Genomic DNA, 21,126 nt, shown 5'->3' with positions numbered 1-21,126 from the left:
ACTCCACTAAATCCCTGAAGCAAACCAACTCAGAGCATGCCAGGTGCACTAGAACATTTCACATCAGCAGACTCCACTAAATCCCTGAAGCTAACCAACAAAGAGCATGCCAGGTGCACTAGAACATTTCACATCAGCAGACTCCACTAAATCCCTGAAGCTAACCAACTCAGAGCATGCCAGGTGTACTAGAACATTTCACATCAGCAGACTCCACTAAATCCCTGAAGCTAACCAACTTGTAGCATGCCAGGTGTACTAGAACATTTCACATCAGCAGACTCCACTAAATCCCTGAAGCTAACCAACTCAGAGCATGCCAGGTGTACTAGAACATTTCACATCAGCAGACTCCACTAAATCCCTGAAGCTAACCAACTCAGAGCATGCCAGGTGTACTAGAACATTTCACATCAGCAGACTCCACTAAATCCCTGAAGATAACCAGCTCAGAGCATGCCAGGTGTAGTAGAACATGTCCCAACAGCAGGCTCCACTAAATCCCTGAAACTAACCAACTCAGAGCATGCCAGGTGTACTAGAACATTTCACATCAGCAGACTCCACTAAATTCCTGAAGCTAACCAACTCAGAGCATGCCAGGTGTACTAGAACATTTCACATCAGCAGACTCCACTAAATCCCTGAAGCTAACCAACTCAGAGCATGCCAGGTGTACTAAAACATTTCCCATCAGCAGACTCCACTAAATCCCTGAAGCTAACCAACTCAGAGCATGCCAGGTGTACTAGAACATTTCACATCAGCAGACTCCACTAAATCCCTGAAGCTAACCAACTCAGAGCATGCCAGGTGTACTAGACCATTTCCCATCAGCAGACTCCACTAAATCCCTGAAGCTAACCAACCCAGAGCATGCCAGGTGTACTAGAACATTTCACATCAGCAGACTCCACTAAATCCCTGAAGCTAACCAACTCAGAGCATGCCAGGTGTATTAGACCATTTCCCATCAGCAGACTCCACTAACTCCCTGAAGCTAACCAACTAAGAGTATGCCAGGTGTACTAGAACATTTCACATCAGCAGACTCCACTAAATCCCTGAAGCTAACCAACTCAGAGCATGCCAGGTGTACTAGAACATTTACCATCAGCAGACTCCACTAAATCCCTGAAGCTAACCAACTCAGAGCAGGCCAGGTGTACTAGAACATGTCCCAACAAGCAGACTCCAGTAAATCCCCGAAGCTAACCAACTCAGAGCATGCCAGGTGTACTAGAACATGTCCCACCAAGCAGACTCCAGTAAATCCCCGAAGCTAACCAACTAAGAGCATGCCAGGTGTACTAGAACATTTCACATGAGCAGACTCCACTAAATCCCTGAAGCTAACCAACTAAGAGTATGCCAGGTGTACTAGAACATTTCACATCAGCAGACTCCACTAAATCCCTGAAGCTAACCAACTAAGAGCATGCCAGGTGTACTAGAACATGTCACAACAAGCAGACTCCACTAAATCCCTGAAGATAAACAACTAAGAGCATGCCAGGTGTACTAGAACATGTCCCAACAAGCAGACTCCAGCAAATCCCTGACACTAACCAACGGAGAAGAACATGTGAGGTGTAGATCCACATTTCCTGTCAAAACCAAAGATAATTTTGTTTTATGGGCACTTTTAATTACTTACTTGCATAAACAACTTCTACGTTTGGATTTCTTTCGGTTATGTACTCTACAGCAAGGAAACAATCGTATAGGATAGATACAGTAGGAAACAATAACACCTGGTGTCAATGACATCTGGTGACAGGAGGCTAGACTGTGTGTATTGTGGTTGATGCGAGGATACATTGTGGCTACTCAATCTGCTCAGATGAGGATACACTGTGTCTACTGTGTCTGGTGAGATAAGGATATATTATGTCTAATACATCTGGTGAGCAGAGGATACATTATGTCGTACACCCCCCTTGAGCTGAGGATACACTATGTCTGCGCCATCTGACATGACCTGGATACATTCTGTCTGCTGTTCCTGGAATGACGCGTTTATGTTTCTCTCCCTACTGCAAAATGTGCCACATAAGAGTAGTTTATCTTTAATGCCTCTCCACTTGCAATCTAACAGGTATGCACAGTAAAAAGCCAGGTTCTCCTTTCAGAGAAACCAGCCTTCTCACCGCAGTCTTACAACTACATGCCAAATCCCTAATCAACGTTAGAGATTACTAGCCCTGTAGTCATGTTGCAACGCATTGCACAAAAACTACGCTAATGGAAATGCAAAATGTTACTACTACTACTACCAATAATAATGTTTTATGCTTTGAAGACCTTCATACTCTGTTCATGCTAAACAAAACGAGGTTCATGATAAATTCATATACATAATGGCTTTTCTAGAGTGCAGCGCGCTGCTATGCTTCATATAGTACTAATTCACTGAAGTTATTTGTGTGGTAAATAACAGAGGGGCATGTTAACAAGGAACAGGGAAAATTAACGCTAAGGGCGCTTAGCGTTAATTTTTTTAATGCCCGCTATCGCTGGATAATATCGCCTGGTTATCGCATTATTAACAACGCTAACCGCCTACGCGATAAAAAATCCAGCGATAGCGGTGTTTTGGGAGGTTATCGCTGGTAATGCAGCGATAAAACTACAAGGATAGGAATATCCTTGTTGATAGCCCATGGTGGACCTAGCCATGTATTTCACCTCCCATTGGATTACATGGCTAAATCTGAAAATTGGCAGATGTAAAAAAGCAGCGTTAACCGTGGTTAGCACTGCTTATTTTGTCTCTAACAGGGTTAGCGTGAAGCTTGATAATAGGAGAATTGTCGCTTAGCGACATTTCTCCTATTATATTGCTCTGGAACGCCCACTTTGCATCTCATTAGAGATGCAAAGGGAAGCGTAGTGAAAAAGGGTGCTAACATGCGATTTTGCATGTTAGCACCCTGTTGTTGATAGGGCAATATTTTTATCTCTCCTTCTTTGGCTTTTAAAGCCAAAAAAAGCAGAGATAAAGCCCTTGTTAATATGCCCCAGAGTTTCTAGCTCCAAACTCGCTGGTATTATTTGAGCCAAGGTAAGAATGGAAGCCTGAAACAGAACCAACATAAACCACCCTTAATCACTACTGGGTGGAATCGAAATAAAATCGATAAAGAAACTGACAATTCATTTCTCTTTTAACCACTGAAGAACAAAACAATATTTGTGTATAGTATATAGGTATATGCCTAGTGCAATATATTACTATTGTTGAGTGTGTTGAGAGGCCATGACTCCTGAGAGGTTACCACACTACTTTCACTGGCAAAGTCACTACCTTTGCCCGTTCATTCAACAGTGTGGAATATGGGTGCAGATTTCTCAGTTCAAACTGCCAGTGTCTGAAAGCCCTTCCAACCAGAAAACAAATTCACTCTTTCCACCCTAAATTCCGCAGAACTATAAAGTCTTGATTTATCCTTATGAAACAGAGGGCTCTACTACTAGCATCTTGATGCTTGATTCAAAGTCATGTACCACGCATAACAAGTGCACCATGTAAAAAGAACAAGGATAATGAAAAGTTTATCCGAATGCAACCCATGGAGTTAGCAGGTGGAGGTATGCATTCAAAGAGCTAAACCAGTCTTTGGGAATATAACCATGGTTATGCACAGAAAAGAACAAAGCAATGCTCCGGTCCACTCCCACAACATAAGACACGTCATACATAAGACACCCAGCAATCATGCACCCTTCCAAACATGCATTTTTCCCAGCATGTCTGAGGTTGGTGGAAGAGGTGTGGCCAGTGGCGGCTGGTCCATAGGGGGCGACGGGGCAGCGCCCCACTAGTCAGGTCCAACAAGAAAAACTGTTCACGGGCAGGAACCAGGAAGAAATGTAAGCAGACGCAATTCGTCTGTTTACATTTCCGGCCTGTGCTGGCAGCTGCTTCACAGCCTCAAGTGCGCATGCGTCATTCTACAATCAACGTCCAGCGCATGCACGCAGGCAAGAGCAGCAGGAGTTCAGAAATGGACTCCTACTGCGCATCTGCGAGCAGAGCGATTTTTATTTCAGCACGGCTACTCCATTGACATTGACATTAGGCATGCTGCGCATGCCTAGTGTAATGCAAGAGTCTGTAGATAGGATCCTGCTCGAGCGGTGACGTACAGTTGCCCCATGCCCTGTCAAATGCAGGATACCACTGAGTAGACTCCCCGAGTCGCATCCAGTCTTATGATTTGCCACTTGGACTCGGCGCCGTGATGCGACGCGGGACAGGCAGAGGAGATGCCTCATCCTGGTAAGTTATTTATTTTTATTTAATTTAATTAATAATAATGAATGTCCTGCTATTTTTGTACTTTCTATTTTGTAACATTTCTCTGATGTAACGTAACTGTGGTTCTATTTTGTACAGCGCTCTGACACCTTCGGGGCGGCAAAGTCCGCGCTTTAAAAATATGCATAAATAAATTAACACCCTCCGGCTCCCCCCCCCCCCCGCGCGTACCCCCGAGTCATGCTGGCCACGACTGCAGTTGTAGAAATTGTACATATTGTAGGAGTGTATTTCTGACTTTCTTGCTGGAGATTATCAGTTAGCTTTAGCTAAATTAGCTTTGCTTCGCCAACTGAGCTCGGTGACGCTGCACAGCCGGTGCTGTCTGTAAGGATCCTCGAGTTCCATTACATTCGTTTTTGTCCTTTGACCCTCAGGCAACTGCTGTAGCCAAAGCAGCCCCTTCCATCTCCACAATCTTGCAAAGATTGCCCCATTGCTGAGTGCTTCACATCCTGTAATATTAAAACTCGACCAGATGTTTTTAAAGACTGCTAAACACATGTAAAATAGCGCGAAGACACCTGCGTGTGTTCATTTCATTTATGGCCACAGTCCACGTATTGCTTAACACCTCTCATGGAAATGGTGCTGTGGGTGACCGTCGAAAGCGGTGCGCGTGACGTTACCAGTGTTTGGTGTAGAATACCAGGATGTGGCACTCAGACACTGCAGGATACATCATAAAATGAACGGAGTTCAGGCAGTTTCTTTTAAATAACATTGCACTGCACCTGAATACAAGGAAGGGTTTCTTTGAAACTGCATTACTCTGTGCCAGGCGTTGGTTTGTTGACTGGGCTCCTGTGGCTGGCGCAGGGGCTGTCACACAGGAGCTGCACACACTGTGCAGGGTGTGTCTGCCAATCATGAACCCAGGCAACGGGCAGGCCACCTCCACAGCTCTATTTACATCAAGCCCGAGCCAGCACGTTTCCATTTTGGCTCTTTTTGCAGTATATTTACGTAAATCTCTAATCCCCAGAACCAAATATATCTCCAATTCCTGTTTCTGTTTTATGGGTCGCCAGTGCATTACTGCAGGAAGCGCCTGGTAACACTGTATTTAGCACAATTTGTTTACCCAGGGAAACAAGTACATCCTAATACAGCTTGGAGAGGAGCGCATTCCTGGTGAGGTTTTGGACCTGGATGGAAGGGGGGCAGTGGGAGAGAGATTTGTGGGCAGCGTTTGGATGGCTTTATTCCTGTGGAAAATAATTAGGGGGAAGTTCACACTCTTTCTTTGTAAATGTCGAGGGACTCGAAGAGTCAGTCCTTTTACCAGTATGGCCTCCGGCGCTACCACCTGTCAAAGAAAATGTGCTGCTCTTGACTGGTTATTTGAGTTGTTGGTAAAGTGCCAAGAACTGTTGACTGTCAGTTTCTATTCATTGTATATGGCATGGATTCACAGGATGGCACAAGCTGGTGGCACATTATGCTAGGTTACCCTAGCTTGCAGGGCATGCAGAGTGCGGGTATGTGTGGACGGCTACATCGTGTGGGAAAGCGTTGTGACAAAAAAACATGTTTTGTGTTTTTTTGTGAAGTGGTTGTAGTGCGGAGATGTTACAAAAAACTAGAAGCGGGTTCCAGATTTTAGCACTAACATGGACCTGGGACTTCTTCCTACGCAGATTTCTGTGGAGAGAGAGAGAGTACTAGTCATGGCTGTAAACTGCTCCCTGGTATGTAGTTGACTTTTGGCAGTCTGAGACATTTGGTGCTTTGCAGCCTGTAGCAATCTAAACATGTGCTGTAACACGGAAACGTTTCCATGATGCATGCTGGATTTGATGGAACTTATTTCTAGGTTAAGAATTGCCATCATGCTTAAAATATGTGAGCATGTAAGGGCGGCAAGTTCCATCTTTAAGAGCGATATGAGCTCATTTAATATTCATTGGCATTTCTGGCTCATGTGTATCAGTTCTTCAGGCTTCTAAATGACCTTATGCTTGAACATGCGTTTATGGAGTGACTTTCCCTGAAACTAGTGCCTTGTTTTATTGATACTAGTTGTGGGGCTGCTTGTGATGTTTAACTGCTCTTTGTTTCCACATTTATCATCTTGTTTTTAAAGTCAGATTATCATGTCAGGAAGATGACAATATAGATAAAAAAAGCGATTGGTTTAGCAAAAAGCGCCAATTCATTTTTCTCAAATGTAATTTGTGCAAATTATGTACAATTTGAACGAAATCAGCTGAACTGTGGAGAATGGCATTTGCCACGTACGACGCAGGCTTTATTTGATTAAGTTATTGGATATTTCATTCCACTCACCTAATGTAAAAAAGCAATCCTACACACTTTTGCTGTCTACCAAGGGAAGCTTAGAAGTTGTGAAAAATATATTGCTTCTTCTGAACATGTCAGAAGGTTTAGAAGGGGGTACCTGGTAGTTCTTATTAAAAAGGGGTATTCATTTCGAGTTTACTTCTCTTTAATGCAAAAGGTAACGATAAATTAATCGAGCACTGACAAAGCTAATAGCTCTGAATTTAATGTGCAAAATATGGATACAATGCTCTTTAAAGCTAATCCTATTGCCTTTGGCACAGCTTTGTTACCTGAAAACATAGATCGAGATGACCAATGCACCAGAGACAGACGGAGAAAGCAATGTAAACATTCATACAGAGAAAACAATAGGAAAATAAAATGCAAGCACAGGTTACTTGAAAGCTACATGCGAACAAAGGGAATAACAGACAGGGAAAACATACCGAGGAGTCCTGACCAAAACTTGAAAAACATGATACAGCGGGGAAAAAACAACAGAAAAAGAACTATTTTCTGTATACAACACAAATAATGTATTATGTGATGATTAAGTTTCTTGTACAGATGTAAATTAATCTGTCACGCATTACATTGTTAGGTACTCCCCAGGAGACTGAGTGATACACCAAACAGCCAACAGAACAACGTGAAAGAGTAACACTCCTATGAATAGAGGCAAAGTACACTGTGCATTTTAAAGAATTGGTACCAATAGGTCTTTCAGACAGCTGCACTATCAAGCCAGTCCTGAAAACCAACAGGATAGCCAATACATATGCTCTAGCACAGACACAATCTATGCACATGAGACATAGTTCCCATAAAATTCACATATATAGAGAAAGCAACACCAATGTCACCAATCATGAACATACGGGGCAATAGGCCTAAAGACATTTACATATTGTGGAAGGGTTCAATAAGGATGTGCTCTATTAAGCGCTTCTGTTTTGCATTGCATTGCGTACATTGCTGTACTTTAATGTGCTGTGTATTGTTGTGTTATGTTATATTCTGCTTTGATGTTCACTGCTATAATCAAGTGCCAAGGGGTTTTTCCGTATTGAATCGGATGTCCGGATTTGTGCTTTTGTCGTGTGCTATGTTGCACTATATTGCACTGTTGTCTGCTATAGTTTTCTGTACTGTATTGTGCGGTAACGTTGTGCACTGTGCTTTCTATACCAGTCTTATGATTGCTCCACAGTTCTGAGGCTTGCTGGACTGTGCTGTGCTTTGCTACACTATACTTTGGGGTGTTTTACTTGCTTTGCTACACTATACTGTGCACTATTGATGTATACAGGAATGGCCAGCAGTCTGTGCTTTGCTGTACAGTGTTACACCAATCAGCGGCAGCTCTGCCACGGTTGAGCTCACAGCAAAACACACAAGATGATGGACGGAATGTTGCACATTGGCAAAAATTCACCCCCAGTCACAGATCTGGGTTGAGCTCACAGCACTCTGACTCACAGACTGGGGCGATGGGATATTAATTAGGGAGGAAAATGTCCAAATGTATGGAAGTGCATTTCAGAACCCTTGGACCTTTTGAAGCTTGAATTTGGACTCTAAGCTTCAGAAGGAGGTCATTAGCTGGGGTTATAGGTGGCACTTCAGAAGTTTTCCAATTGGAAGATATAGTTAACCCGGTATGAACGTTTCTTAACAGGGTGGTGTCAGTGGGAAGTAAGAGGTTTATTTTATTTTATTTTGGTTGTGATTAGTTTAAAGAGGTCATTCATGAAAGAGAGCTGTTTCTACAACAATGTTATATAGCAACAGGCCTCAGTCTCCTTGTAGTAATAAGGGGGAGGTCAACATTTTTGTTTTCACAGTGCGCTTTGGGAGTAAAAGGTTCAAACTATGAAAAATAAATACAAAAATAAATAAAGCAAGTCAGAGTGTTCGCAAAGTGGCTAGATTGATTTTATTCACAGAAACAATAAAAATGTCATGATAACGCTGATGGTTAATGTTTTTCCTAGAGAGAGATCAGAGTTTTGTCTAGTGGAAGTTTTGACTCATGGAAAGGTAGCATAGAAGGGTAATGTGCCTGCTGCAAAGAACATGTACCTGATGCAGATCACAAAATACACATGATGTTTAGATGTTTAGTTGTTTGTTAAATAAAAAACATCTGTGAGGTACTCAGAAATGCATTGTATCTCGAAGTCTGTTATGGAGATCTGTGGTTATACTGAATAAGCAGCTACCTATACTGAATCAGTTACCTATGTTATATGACATCTCTTTATTAATGTAATAACTGCACTTTCACAATTGCTTTAGTAACCTTCCTGCTTTCTCAAATTTGCTTGAAAATGCACCATTTGTCCACTCGTTTTTCAAAATTTTCTGGGGGGGAGAACCCCCCCGAACCCCCCTTAGGTTGTTCAGGCTCGCTCGCTGCGCTCGCTCGCTACGGTCCAGTATGAAAAAAACATATTACGCCCCACCTGTTTAAAATGTCACCAGCCGCCACTGGGTGTGGCGCAGCGGTCAGGGTGCCTGCCTCTGGACCATAGGGTTCATGGTTTGATCCCCAGTGCCGGCAGCAGGTTAGCCAAGCTCCATGTGACTCTGGGCAATAGCTCGCTTAATCCTCCCGACGGCCCCCATCGCCAGGACCCCTTTCTGGAGGTAGCTGTGTGCTTTACAAATGCTGGTATTTCATTTCATTCCAGCTAGGAACAAGTCACCCAAAGTCTGAACAATGATACTAAGCCACACAGATTATACCAATGTGTTATACAAATGCAAAATATATTAGTATTCTCTATGACAACTGGTAGATGTTCTTCTTATCTAATTTATATCTGTTCCGAAGACATAGTACAAAGGTCACAAGCCTGTTCCAGCAATGCATCATGGTAAAGGTAGTACAAGACAGACCTTACGGCCATTGTGGTTGTCTTCGCTTAGTCTTAAAGTGCAGCCAATGTTGTACGGCCTTTCACACCAATGTATTGTCCTTATGAACTCATCAGAAAAGCAAACAATTCTCCTAGTGGACTCATCAGCAGGCAATCGTTCTGCTGGGTAGAACAAGACCTAAAGCTTAGTTTACTAGGATGAGTGTCCAACAGCTCCAAGTTGCTAACTCCAGGCTCCAGCAGCCAACCACCAGCTCTCCTAAGGGTCAGGAGCTTGTATGTCATGTGTTCCCATTTCTTTTGCAGAGTAGTCCATAACCCCAATTATTTTAGAACACACCTCCGGCAATTAGAACATTCTTTTTTGAACTAAGTGTCCCAGGCCAGGAGTCTTGCTCGTCCATTGAAGCATCATACACTCTGCACTCTTCTCTGATTCCTTGAAAAGATTTTCACCAACACCTTGGCACTGACCCCATGACTAATCAAGAAGTAAATTATACATATACATAAGGGGTGGAGGGCATTGCACACAATGCACTTTATGTTTCTTTAGATGGCCCCTATCAAACCAGGACCTACCAGGTATATACTACTGACATGTTTCAATCTCTTTTGCACAAGTGCAGTTCTTAAGATATTGCCTGTCAAGTCAAATTACATACTGCACTGGCAATGATTGTATGCACTACAGCCCTTACAAAGTCCAAAGTCCATGTAGGAGGAAATACTATTAGGCTATGAACAATGTAAGGAAAATACAAAAAACATGCCACATGAAGCAATGTATGTGAACAAACATGGTTCTTACTTCAGTGCCTATACTATTATTCTACAATTTTTGATCTGCTACTTGTGAAAATGTACTGCACTTGCTGTTGTGTCACTGGCGAGACCTCCGCTGACAGCTTATCGAAGGCCATGAACAGGCCGTAGAAGGAGTGGTGCTTGCAATGTTCACAGAGACCGCGCTAAGCATGCAGCTGAGCACTCGCCCTGTCGGAACTCTCCTGATGCTCCACACTCATGCTTGCATCAAGGGGTGCTCCAACAGCTAGGGAAGAGGTGTGGCGCCGCGGCCAGGGCGATTGACGCTGGAATCTGGGGTTCACGGTTCGATCACCGGCGTCGGCAGCTCAGCCCAGCACCATGTGACTCTGGGCAGTAGCTTACTTAATCTTCCCTACGGCCCCCAGTGCCGGGATGCCTTCGAGTAGCTGTTCGCGCTTTACAAATACTTGATTTACATTTACATTTTTACAGCTGCCTGGCGTACCAGGATGGCGGTGGTGGGGGTCATAAATTGCACTCAAAAGATGTCAAACTTGGGCTTCTTCTTAATTTACTGTATGGACACCATGATTTTCAGGAAAGAGGAGTGGACAAGCCCTCTCCAGCATGGTGGTTTCCCTACGGCTGCTTATAGGTGTTCAAAATCAAAGATGAGGCAGAGTTTTTTTCCCCTGTGAGCTTCATATATAAAGAGGCATTTCCAAGTGAATGGTGCATTACAAAACATTTGTCCCCTTATTGTGATTCGGGTGCATCACTTGTTTGGAATCCTTTTATGCCTAATTTTCTATCCTTGCAGTTGAAACTTTCTACAGGCTTGTTCTTCTTGGTATTTTGCCTGTTTCTTCTCTCTTCCTGATGTCATGGGGAGTATGCTTCCTTGCTATTTCCTTCAATACTAATCTCCATCTTAAATCATGACTTAGAAGATTGACAAGGAGGTATTTCACCCTTTTTGGGGGTTTACCTCCCAAATGAGACCTTCTTAAGGAGACATTGGGTGCCTTTTGCGTGCGCTAATCTGCGGAGGCTAGTTTTGTGGCTACAAGGGCTATGCTCAGGAGAATGATGTCTAGAATTAAGATTCCAAGGAAAGAGACAGCTAGCTTTTTACAGCTTCCCAAAAGGCCAAGTGATTGTCAAAGAGGCAATTTTTAAGGGCATTGGCCATAGCTTGGCAGAAAGGTTATCAATAAGTCAGACCAAGAACCAGGCACGCAGCTGTAATTTGTACCAACTGGAGTTTCTGAAGCATGTGGTCTAGGAACCCAAGATAAGTTGCATCGCCATAGTGATGGACAGAAAGATGACAATTGAGTATGTGTTCCTGGATCCTACATAAGGAAGTTGGAATAGTTACACAATGGGAACAGAGAAAACTAAAGATGGAAGATGCACCCTTAAAGATTTGGGATTAAAGGAAAGACTTGTATCATAAAGTAGCCCTTGATTCTTATCCTGGACAACCGGAAATGGAGGCAATTTCTTTTTATTCCAGCATGTATGAGAAGTGCCAGAGATCCCTATTTCCGTCTTGCTGCTACTAAGCTTCATAAATTCAGCCTGATATGGCCAACTATCAGCCCCAAAAGTTTTGTTTTGCATTCTAGGCATCCAACTTCAAAATGACCTGGGAAGTGCATGCGTAACAATAAAAGAGATCCCAAATGAGAGCTATAGATCTGATAACGGTGGGAAAGGGGTATAAGATTAAAGAGTCGGACTCGAGGAATAATTCTGAAGAACACTATTGAGAAAAGTTTGAAATTTAGAGAAGTAGGGGGAAAAGTTTGAAATTTAGAGAAGTAGGGGGAAAAGATAATGCCTACTTACTGTGTCTTAGATAATATAATTTCAGTTAAACAGAAGGATAGCATGAAAAACGTCATGTTCATGACTCAGTTAGGGGCTGACTGACTAGTTATTCAGTGAGGTCCATGCCAAGGTAGCCGGGCTTTGACAAAGGCTTTGGGCAGCCCTTTGCTAATGTCAGGCTGTTCCCCTCTGGAATCTGGGCCTCTTCACTGTTGGGGCTCACATTCCTCATTACTATCTTTATATGTAGAACATATATCTAAAGCTGCTTTTCCAGGATATCTTTTGTACTGTCTTTCTCCTATCCCCTTTACCACAGAAACAGCAAGCACTCCACTGCAAGGTGAAGCAAAACTTTTATAAAAGCTACAAAATTAATAATCAAATGCTGGTCCCTCAGGATGCAATGCACAGCTCAGGCTGACAGTGTGCAGGACTGCAAGAAAGATATTCCACAAGGTAGCTTGAGTCATCCAGTCCATCTGCTCAAGATTTCCCAATCCACAAATGGACTCAATTATACTGCGAACACCACATAGAAACCACCCCCAGTGATCTCCACAACTTCCCAGTGGCCCACTGGCCCTACAGGATCCTATCAACTTTGCAAAGCCCATCATGACTGGTGAAAGGGCAGCACATAAGACAACATACTAATTCTGGCATTCTGATGGGCTAACTGAAATTCTGATTTGCTAACTTTCCAGAAAATAAGAATAAAATGTGTAAAAGGCGTACACAGATCTCCAATGACTCGTCTTAAAATGGCTGAGGAATTTAGCAGAGGTGTAGTCCGAACTTTAAAGCTAATGGTAAATAAAGCATATCACAGTCCTCATATTGGTGCACCCATGCTTTAATCAGTTTAACCCACAGGAAGTGGTCGTGAGAACCTAAGATGCCGCTGAGCTGGCGATGGTGAAATGTGGTGTTAAACGCTCAAGTGTACGTGTAGGATTCAAAATATATGTGGTCATTCAGGTTCCTTCAGGTTCATTCAGGTTCCTCAGGTTCCTCTACTTATCCTGAATACCAACCATGCGATGCATTTTTCAGCGAGGCCCTTGTTTGGCAATCTGATCTCTAAAACACAGATGCTGGAGTAAGTGCAGTAGAAGTGAGGACAGCCACAGTGTGCAGCACTTGACTGCTCGGAATCAAAGATGGCGTCTGCCTTACACAGCTGCTACGCAAAGCTTCTAATCTATGGACATTAATTAGTTTGACTTTTTTGTTGAAACGTTTCTCTTGGTCGGTTAATCTGTTTCATGGGTAGTCCCTTTCCTGAGGATGCTATCATAGGTTTAGAATTTGGAACGTTTGCTCGCAGTTTAACGGTGCCAAGACATTCTCCTTGCTTGTTCGGCCAAATGGTCATGGTAGCCCAACAATTGAAATGGTCTGGTGTGAGTAGTCATAAGTAGCCTAGTTACTGTATCATGCACAGCATTATGGACGTTGTAGTCCTTAAATATTGTTCTGGTATATCGTTATACTGGTGTTGATCTTTCCTTTCAATTTAATTTCCTTTTAAGGCCTACTGCACTGGAGGTTGCACTGTTTGACACTCTCTGTTAGTGCAATCCTCGATAAGTGTTTCACTCTAATTTGAGATCATCAGAGCGAAAATAACAATAGCATAGCAAAAGTAAATTAATACTTCATTTTAAAATTGTTAAGATACCTATCTTGGGAACTTTTCACCTATCGACTCTGCTCAATGTCAAGTTTATTTGCATAGTTAGTTAAACCCATTGCATACCAAGAAAACCATACTGATACATTTGTTTAAAATACAAGTTTGAAATTCTAAAAAACATTTACTCTCATCTAGAAAGGATTTTTGTTTTAAACTTTGCAATTTGTCCTGCCATTAAAATTCATTTGTAAGTAAAGGTACAACATGAATTAAATATAGAGAGGCATATGCATTGTTGACCGGTATTGCTCCTGACAGCATGCCATCTTGAATAAACCACTGGACAAACCCGTCTCCTCTCATTGCTTAGCCATTTTCCCCTTAACAGCAGATGAGTTACCCCGCCCTAACTCTCTTTGAAAGTGCAAGTGCCTTGCGCAATCTAAGAGTCTTGTATAAGTAAATTTAAGTGTAAATATAAAGTATGTCGTCTATTACACCTGTAAACATATAAACTTGAATGAGCCAGTAGACTCAACCCATCATCTCGCCCTACTAATAATTTTCCCTTTAGCAATAGATAATTTACCCGTATTTACTCACTTTTAAAGTGCAGGTGCCTTCTGCAAAACTAGAGAGTAACAATCAGTCATTAAATGAATAAACAGCGTTATGACAAGTAAAGTGGAGATGCTTTGTAAAATTCTGCTATCTAGTATAAGACAACCTTACTAAATTGTCTCCCCTAAGCGGAAAATTATTCTTTCACTTTTTTCATTTCTTTTAAGATCGATTTTAAAAATGTTAAACCCTTACATATCAGAGGAAGTGAGGTGCCGCTTAACCAATTGATTACTGCTTGCCTACAAGAGCTAATTTTCAAGTTTATAGAAATTGCTTTTAAATGTTTTTTTTTCTATCTAGTAAGGGTCGCGGGCACACACAAGGAATATGCACTAGTGATTCTTGCTTGTATCCACAGAGTCGACAATCTTGATTTTGCAGCTGGTCTTTCCAAGCGGGGATAAGATCTTTGGACTCCATAAATAAAAAATAACATAAAATGATGTTTTAAGTCCTGTGAAAAGAGCGCTGAAAGATACTCCTGAGGCTGCAATTTTTTATAGTTGTTGATCCCTGTCCAGGTGTGTCACCTTTGTGCAAAAGCATTTTTTTCTGTTGTATAAGACATCTTAGTTGATGCATTTATTTCTAGATAAAATTTAGATTTTCCCTTACTCGCATCCCAGGCTTCTTGAGTACCTAATCCTTATGTCCTGATTTAGTTTGAATCCCCAGGAGCCTTTTACATTGCTGTGTGTTTGCTCCTCAATTTCCTGCCAGCATATGTTATTGATGGAGCCGCTCTCAGGGGCGCGCAGTCTCCTGCACAGTTTAATATAGGCACTCTTGCATCAAAATGTTGGATTTTTCAAGGCAAACTCTAGGCGTGCCTGGGCTGGCGAGGCTGATTTTGGGATCTTAACGCGGTTTTGTATACTTTCATTTGGATCTTTTTAAGAGTAGCTGCTTTGTGCCCCTGCACGATTTCTGTACCTTAGGCCACTGCTGGCATCAGCTGAGCATGCATAACTGTGAGCAGGTGACTAAATGACGGACAACTCAATTTCTTCTTTAATAAATTAAAACCATAATTTAAAGACTGCGATTTTGCTCGAATGGTGGCAAAGTGATGTTTAAAAAGCATGTTCTATATTAAAATCTAGGTATTTGTAAGAGGCTAATACCTCAGCGTTGTGCTCTTCCGTAAACCAGTAGTGTGATTTGTATTTAAAATCAAACAACCGTACCACTTTCGTTTTATTCTAGTTTAGCTCTAGCTCTTGCTTGTCCATATAACTTTTTAGGGCATTCATACTCCGTTGCAGGCCTATTGGAGTTTGGCTTAATAGGACAATTTCGTCCGCATATTGAAGACAGACAAAGGGGCATATCAACAACAACCGGCGATAATTATCTCTAAGCGCACTTAGCGCTAGGATAATTATCGCCAGCTAGCGTGAATTTTTATCGCTGAGATAGCGTGCTATTAGCAACGCTTATCTCAATAGCGATAAAAATCCTCACGCTAACAGGCTAACGTGAGATTATCGCTGGAAACCCAGCGATAATCTCACGTTACCTTGTTGATAGGGACAGGCAAACTTAGTCATGATATCCTCCTTCCATAGGATATCATGGCTAAGTCAGAAAAATACCAGACGTAAAAAAGCAGCGTTAACCGCGGTTAGCGCTGCTTCTTTTGTCTCTAACTAATTTTTTCTTGAGCTAGGCTTAGTGGCTGGCAGTTATCCTGTGGAAGGACGCCTGCCATATCTGCAAGGTATAAATTAAACAGACTAGGAGCCAAAACGCACCCCTGGTTAAAGCCATTTTTGGTATCAGTTTTGTATCAGTTTTGTTTGTCACTCGACTCACATTTCATTTTCGACTCTGCTCAAAACACTCCTTGCCCCAGTCAGCCCATTGAATAATTTGTAGAATGTCCGGCCTTCCTCAAAATACTAGCCTCACCGGCTACTACTTAGTTGTCACTTCTCCACACTAGTTTAGCTGGCACCACCAACACCAACCCTCCAAATCAACACCACCGCTGCACCACCTCAACCAAGCCCAACCCATTTATGTTTTCTGGATGTCTACTGAGCCTGTCCAGACTCCTGTGCAAGTATTTCACACACTCAGAATATTCAGGTATGGGTGAAGAGGTTGCGTCACAGCCCAACGCATTACATTGCCGTATTATCCTACCGCCACTGTAGTACACTTATCTTTACCTGGCTTACTTCGGACACACAGGATGACTCTCCTGGAGTTAAGAAGGTAGCAGCCTTAGACTTAGTGGTGCTCCTCTATGTCAGCCCAAAAAGGCCACATTTTTACGAGCCTACTTACTCATTCAGCGGGTAAGTACAGAGTATATATATAGACATTCAGCTCACTCTCAATTACACCAAATTCCTGAGAGTGCAAAACAGCCAGTCTCTCCTCAGCAGGCAGTCTGCACACTCTTTCAAGTGCAGAATTAGCACTTGAAGGGGCAGCTCTGTCAAAAGCTTTAGGGAACCCAGTTCACCAATGACAGGTGTAGTTCTCTTTAGTGCTTTAGCACATTGTCCGAAAGAAAAATAAGGGACTGCGACACATTTTGAGGCAGTTCCAATATATGGCACCATCTAGTGGTGAATGATGTTACCTTCCTCATTATGAATATGCTTCACAAAAGCAGGCTCGGCCTGAGTTTGTGGTTGATAGATATATTTAACAGCGGCAACGTGGACCCTAAAAAAAGGGACTCCTGGAAAAAAACAGCCCGGCAGATCAGTCTTATTGGCCCAGTCCCTTATGCCAAACTCTGCATGACAATTGTTTCCTGTAGGCAGGGGGGCTCCATGCTGGTGCGTGCCCTGAATATCGAATACAAAAATATCAATGGGAGAAGAATATCAGAATGGGGCAGAATATCGAAAATAAAATATTGACAGGTAAGTCTAGATTTTCTATACCTAACTCACATATATGTATCTATGCAATGCATATCTATATTCAAGGTCCCCAGATGTGGAATTAGAAGTAGTACATCTACACTTCCCTATAAGTACTTTCCTTTTGATATTTTAACCCTCTATATTCTATCCTCGATATAAGTATGCCACAATATTGTTGGTGTTGATATTCAGTTGTACCATCCTCCACGCGCCACTCTAGCGTGGCAGAGTCAAGTCAGACTGGGGAGTTTTACCTCTCACAAATGTCTACCTTTAAAAAAGTACGTTTTGCCTCTTTTACCAATATTCATCCCTGTTTCCATCGAGGAATTACGAGAAAAAAAATTGTGTTTTAGCAAATTCCATGAGTCATGAGAGCCATCTGCCAACAATCACGTTTCCACATCGAGGAACATGAATCCTCCTGCAGGTCTCTCCTCCATGTTCTCCATTCCCCCTCCCCCTCCCCCTCCCCACCGCACTGTACACTTATTTATGCACTTTCCTGCATGTTGTTGGTTTTTCATTCAAAGGGAGAATTCTTGGAAAGATCTTGTGAGAGAAAAAAGACAATGAAAAGCAGATGGCATCCATTCGCCATGTCAGCCCCCAAGAGCTCGGAGGTAGACGCCAGGTCTACGATATGCCTTCAGCATCCCTCACCCCCTTACCCGTACTTACAACTTACCCAGAATCCCCCAATGCTCAATCATCATCAGGTTTCTTATAAGGAACTAAACAAAGCCAGTTGCCCATCAGAACTCTGGGACTGAACCCACAAGCAGAACAGTCATCAGAAGGAAAAGATTCAGGATCTCCAACAATGAATCTTACAACTTTCCTGCCTGCAAAATCAAAAGATTGATCAAATATTCTTTTTATTCGTGGGATAACAACCTGGCATTATCTACCCTACCGCACTTTCCAGATGGTGTTCAGTAGTACAAGTCTCATCTTTGGAAATGTAAGTATTTGCTGATGTGCTGTTTTATGCACAATGGCCAAAGTCTTAAAATCAACATCTGCTTGGATTAGTGCAAGCTTCAGAATAAAGAGGTGATATGTTTATACCTTGATTAGGGGTGTACGTTCTTACAAGTTTGTATTCTCACAGACTTCGCACGGTTCTAAGAAAAATGTGCAGTCTGCCACCCACCATTTGTTGCAAGAGGTAAGCCTGCAGAGAAACATTCTGCATACATTTGCCATTGCTAGGTTACACAGAGAATGGTCTTGCAATGTGGTGAAAATTATCTGGCACTGTACAGAAAACATTTCCACAGCTGGAGTTGAGGTTATAAAAGGAAACATTGCAAAGTTTAAGAATGGCAAAATGTGGACATTTTTCAAATTTTTGCACGAGTTAAAAAATTGTTTGCCTCATGTCTTTGCTACAACCCTTGCTGCTGAGATCTGGAATACTTGTAGTTTTTTAATGTTCTTTTTGGAAGTGCTACTGAGTAGATTGGCAGGATGATAGCCAACTAATTTTAGGTACTTTCAGAAACATGAAGGCCCTAGCAACGGTCATCCTGCGGACTCCCAAGCGAAGCACAAATATTGCAATTATGTTCAAATAATATGAACACGACTCTACAGTTTGCTTTACATGTTTTGGCAGGTAACATGATGGAATCGAACAAAAACCCTAAACCTTTATTTTGTCCATAGGATCGAAGCTGATGTCTCCCATCTCAAGTGACCCTACTAACCTGCAGATGCCGTCACAAACATCCTCGCTTTAGAGACATTTAAACTAGGTCAGTTCTTTTTCATTCAGTAGATACTGCCCTATCTCATCCAAATAGTCTAAACTCTAGTCTGAGTGACCAATGAAAGAACAGAAATGTATTATTCACTGGAAACATCTTTCCTTCCGTCCCCCAACTCGAACTGTGGACGTGATTGTACACCATTAGAATAGATCGCTGTACAAAAGGGGGTGGTGGTGGACGGAGCATCAGAACCAATCAAACACTCACACCCAGTCAAGAGATCTGGGTTTGATCCATCACCGTTCTTTAGCCCACTCTGCCACCCCAGTTCAGACATGGCCATATGCAAATCAGTCTGACCCTGTGCCTCATGGGAACAGTCCAGCCCGAACTGCCAAGCCATGCCTTCACTGGACCGGAAACAAGCTTCCTGGCATTTCTGGCATTTCAGCCGTCTTCAGCCAGGCTTGCTTGAATCCAGTGGCAAAGTGAACAAGGGACTCACGTCTGAGCATATCCTGCCAACTTATGGCGAACAAAGCGGTACAAAAGGGGGTGGTGATGGACGGAGCATGTTTACATGGTGTCCATTGACTTTGCTGTGTCTAATGGCTCTTCTCTAGCATGGCGGTGCTGCTCCCGGGAGCAGTCCATGTACTCCTGCATGAATTGTGTTTACTGAGTGAGAGGATTTCCACATCTGCGAGGATCCCGTAGTACCCCCAAGTGAAGAATGGTGTCTTGATTTTCTGGATAATAGCATCTCTGCATCTGTGTGGTGCCCAAACATGAATAGTGTTTCTTGAACTCCTGGGTTATATTATAGCATGCCATCTGTCTACTGCATTAGTGCAGACTTTTTTTGACTAGACTATAACCCCACACCTACCTAGCAGCACAACTGTAGTGGTAATTTCCCACAAAGTGAACAGAAGAAACAAAGACTATGTTTGGCAAGGTAAGCATGGTAAGCACACGGAACTCTCTCACACTCCTTTGTGATTCACGTCACGCATAGGGCAGCTACAAGTTTGCTGCAATATATTTGGAATACACCGGCTCAGCACCTCATGCATGAAACCTAAATATGTGCCAAATAAACTTCACTACCACCTATGCACAATAATCTGGATGTCCACTTACAGGACTTTGCAAAAAAGGCCTTGAGTCCATGTTAGGAGTATAAAAAGAGCTGTAAAAACGGGTACAATACAGAGCCGAAAGGAAACCAATTCACATTTCAACCATCTATCAAATTATGTAGTTACTACACTTGTCTGTGATATGCAGTTTGAATGTTAGAGAGTGACCCTTTCCATCTGGAAGGCTTTGGCTCCTTGGTACTTGGGATAAATTGAAGTGCAGTGTCATATAAACCGGGCTGTCTTGTGTTTATTGCCTTTAAGAGTGATTTGATCCAATCTGTGCCACGATAGCCACCGGCGTTTGTGGCCCTAAACATCTCAGACTTCGAACCAATGGACTTACCATTCCAGGATTTTACTTTGAACAGCAGAGCTAGCCCCAGAATATCCATTTGTACAGCTTCTGTCACAGGCAGTAGAGCAATTCATGTATATGTACAGGTCTTTTGGATTGGTACCTCAGGCACCTGGAGCTATGTCTCAAACTATGCTGTGTCCGCACTGGACAGTATATTAAATAGGTTTGGTTAACAAAGAACACTCACAAAGAAGCCAAATTATGAGGTCATTTAATTTCTCTTGTGTGCTGAAAGAGGGATTTTAAGTTGTCATGGATGCCTTAAAACAAGAGCTCATTAATGTAACGAACCACACCTGGCCTATAAAAGCAAGTGCTTTGAGTACTTGTGAGGCTGCTAAAAACCTGTTGAGGGGCAGAAATGTGCAGGGTCACCAAAATCTCACAAGAACCCACAATGAACCTGCACGCAAGAAGCTCACTTAAAAGTCAGTGTTCCAGCTTGTCATTCTTTCAAGCATACATCGAGAGAGTAGTTTCCAGGCAGTATTTCCTACCCAGACCATCAACCCGCACCCTATGGCATAGGTCGAGTCTGCCTCTGAGAAGGTGTTGGACAGTAAGGGGTAAAAAGCATAGTTTGTTTCAGTAGAATTTGATCACCCTTGTCTACAAGGATTACACAACAGAGTGGACGGGCTGTCCACAGCTTTGGAACACTGAC

The 21,126-nt window shown here is 42.6% G+C and overlaps 1 protein-coding gene across 1 annotated transcript in view; it reads right to left on the bottom strand.

Moving 5' to 3' along the window:
* Positions 1 to 21,126, bottom strand: part of LOC146868456 (discoidin domain-containing receptor 2-like) — a 445,309-nt gene that overhangs the window by 146,115 nt on the left and 278,068 nt on the right. The window lies entirely within an intron of this gene.

This window comes from Triturus cristatus, chromosome 1_2 (genome assembly GCF_964204655.1).
Source record: "Triturus cristatus chromosome 1_2, aTriCri1.1, whole genome shotgun sequence".
Classification (NCBI taxonomy): Eukaryota; Metazoa; Chordata; class Amphibia; order Caudata; family Salamandridae; genus Triturus; species Triturus cristatus.
This window is presented reverse-complemented; position numbering and strand designations above follow the sequence as displayed.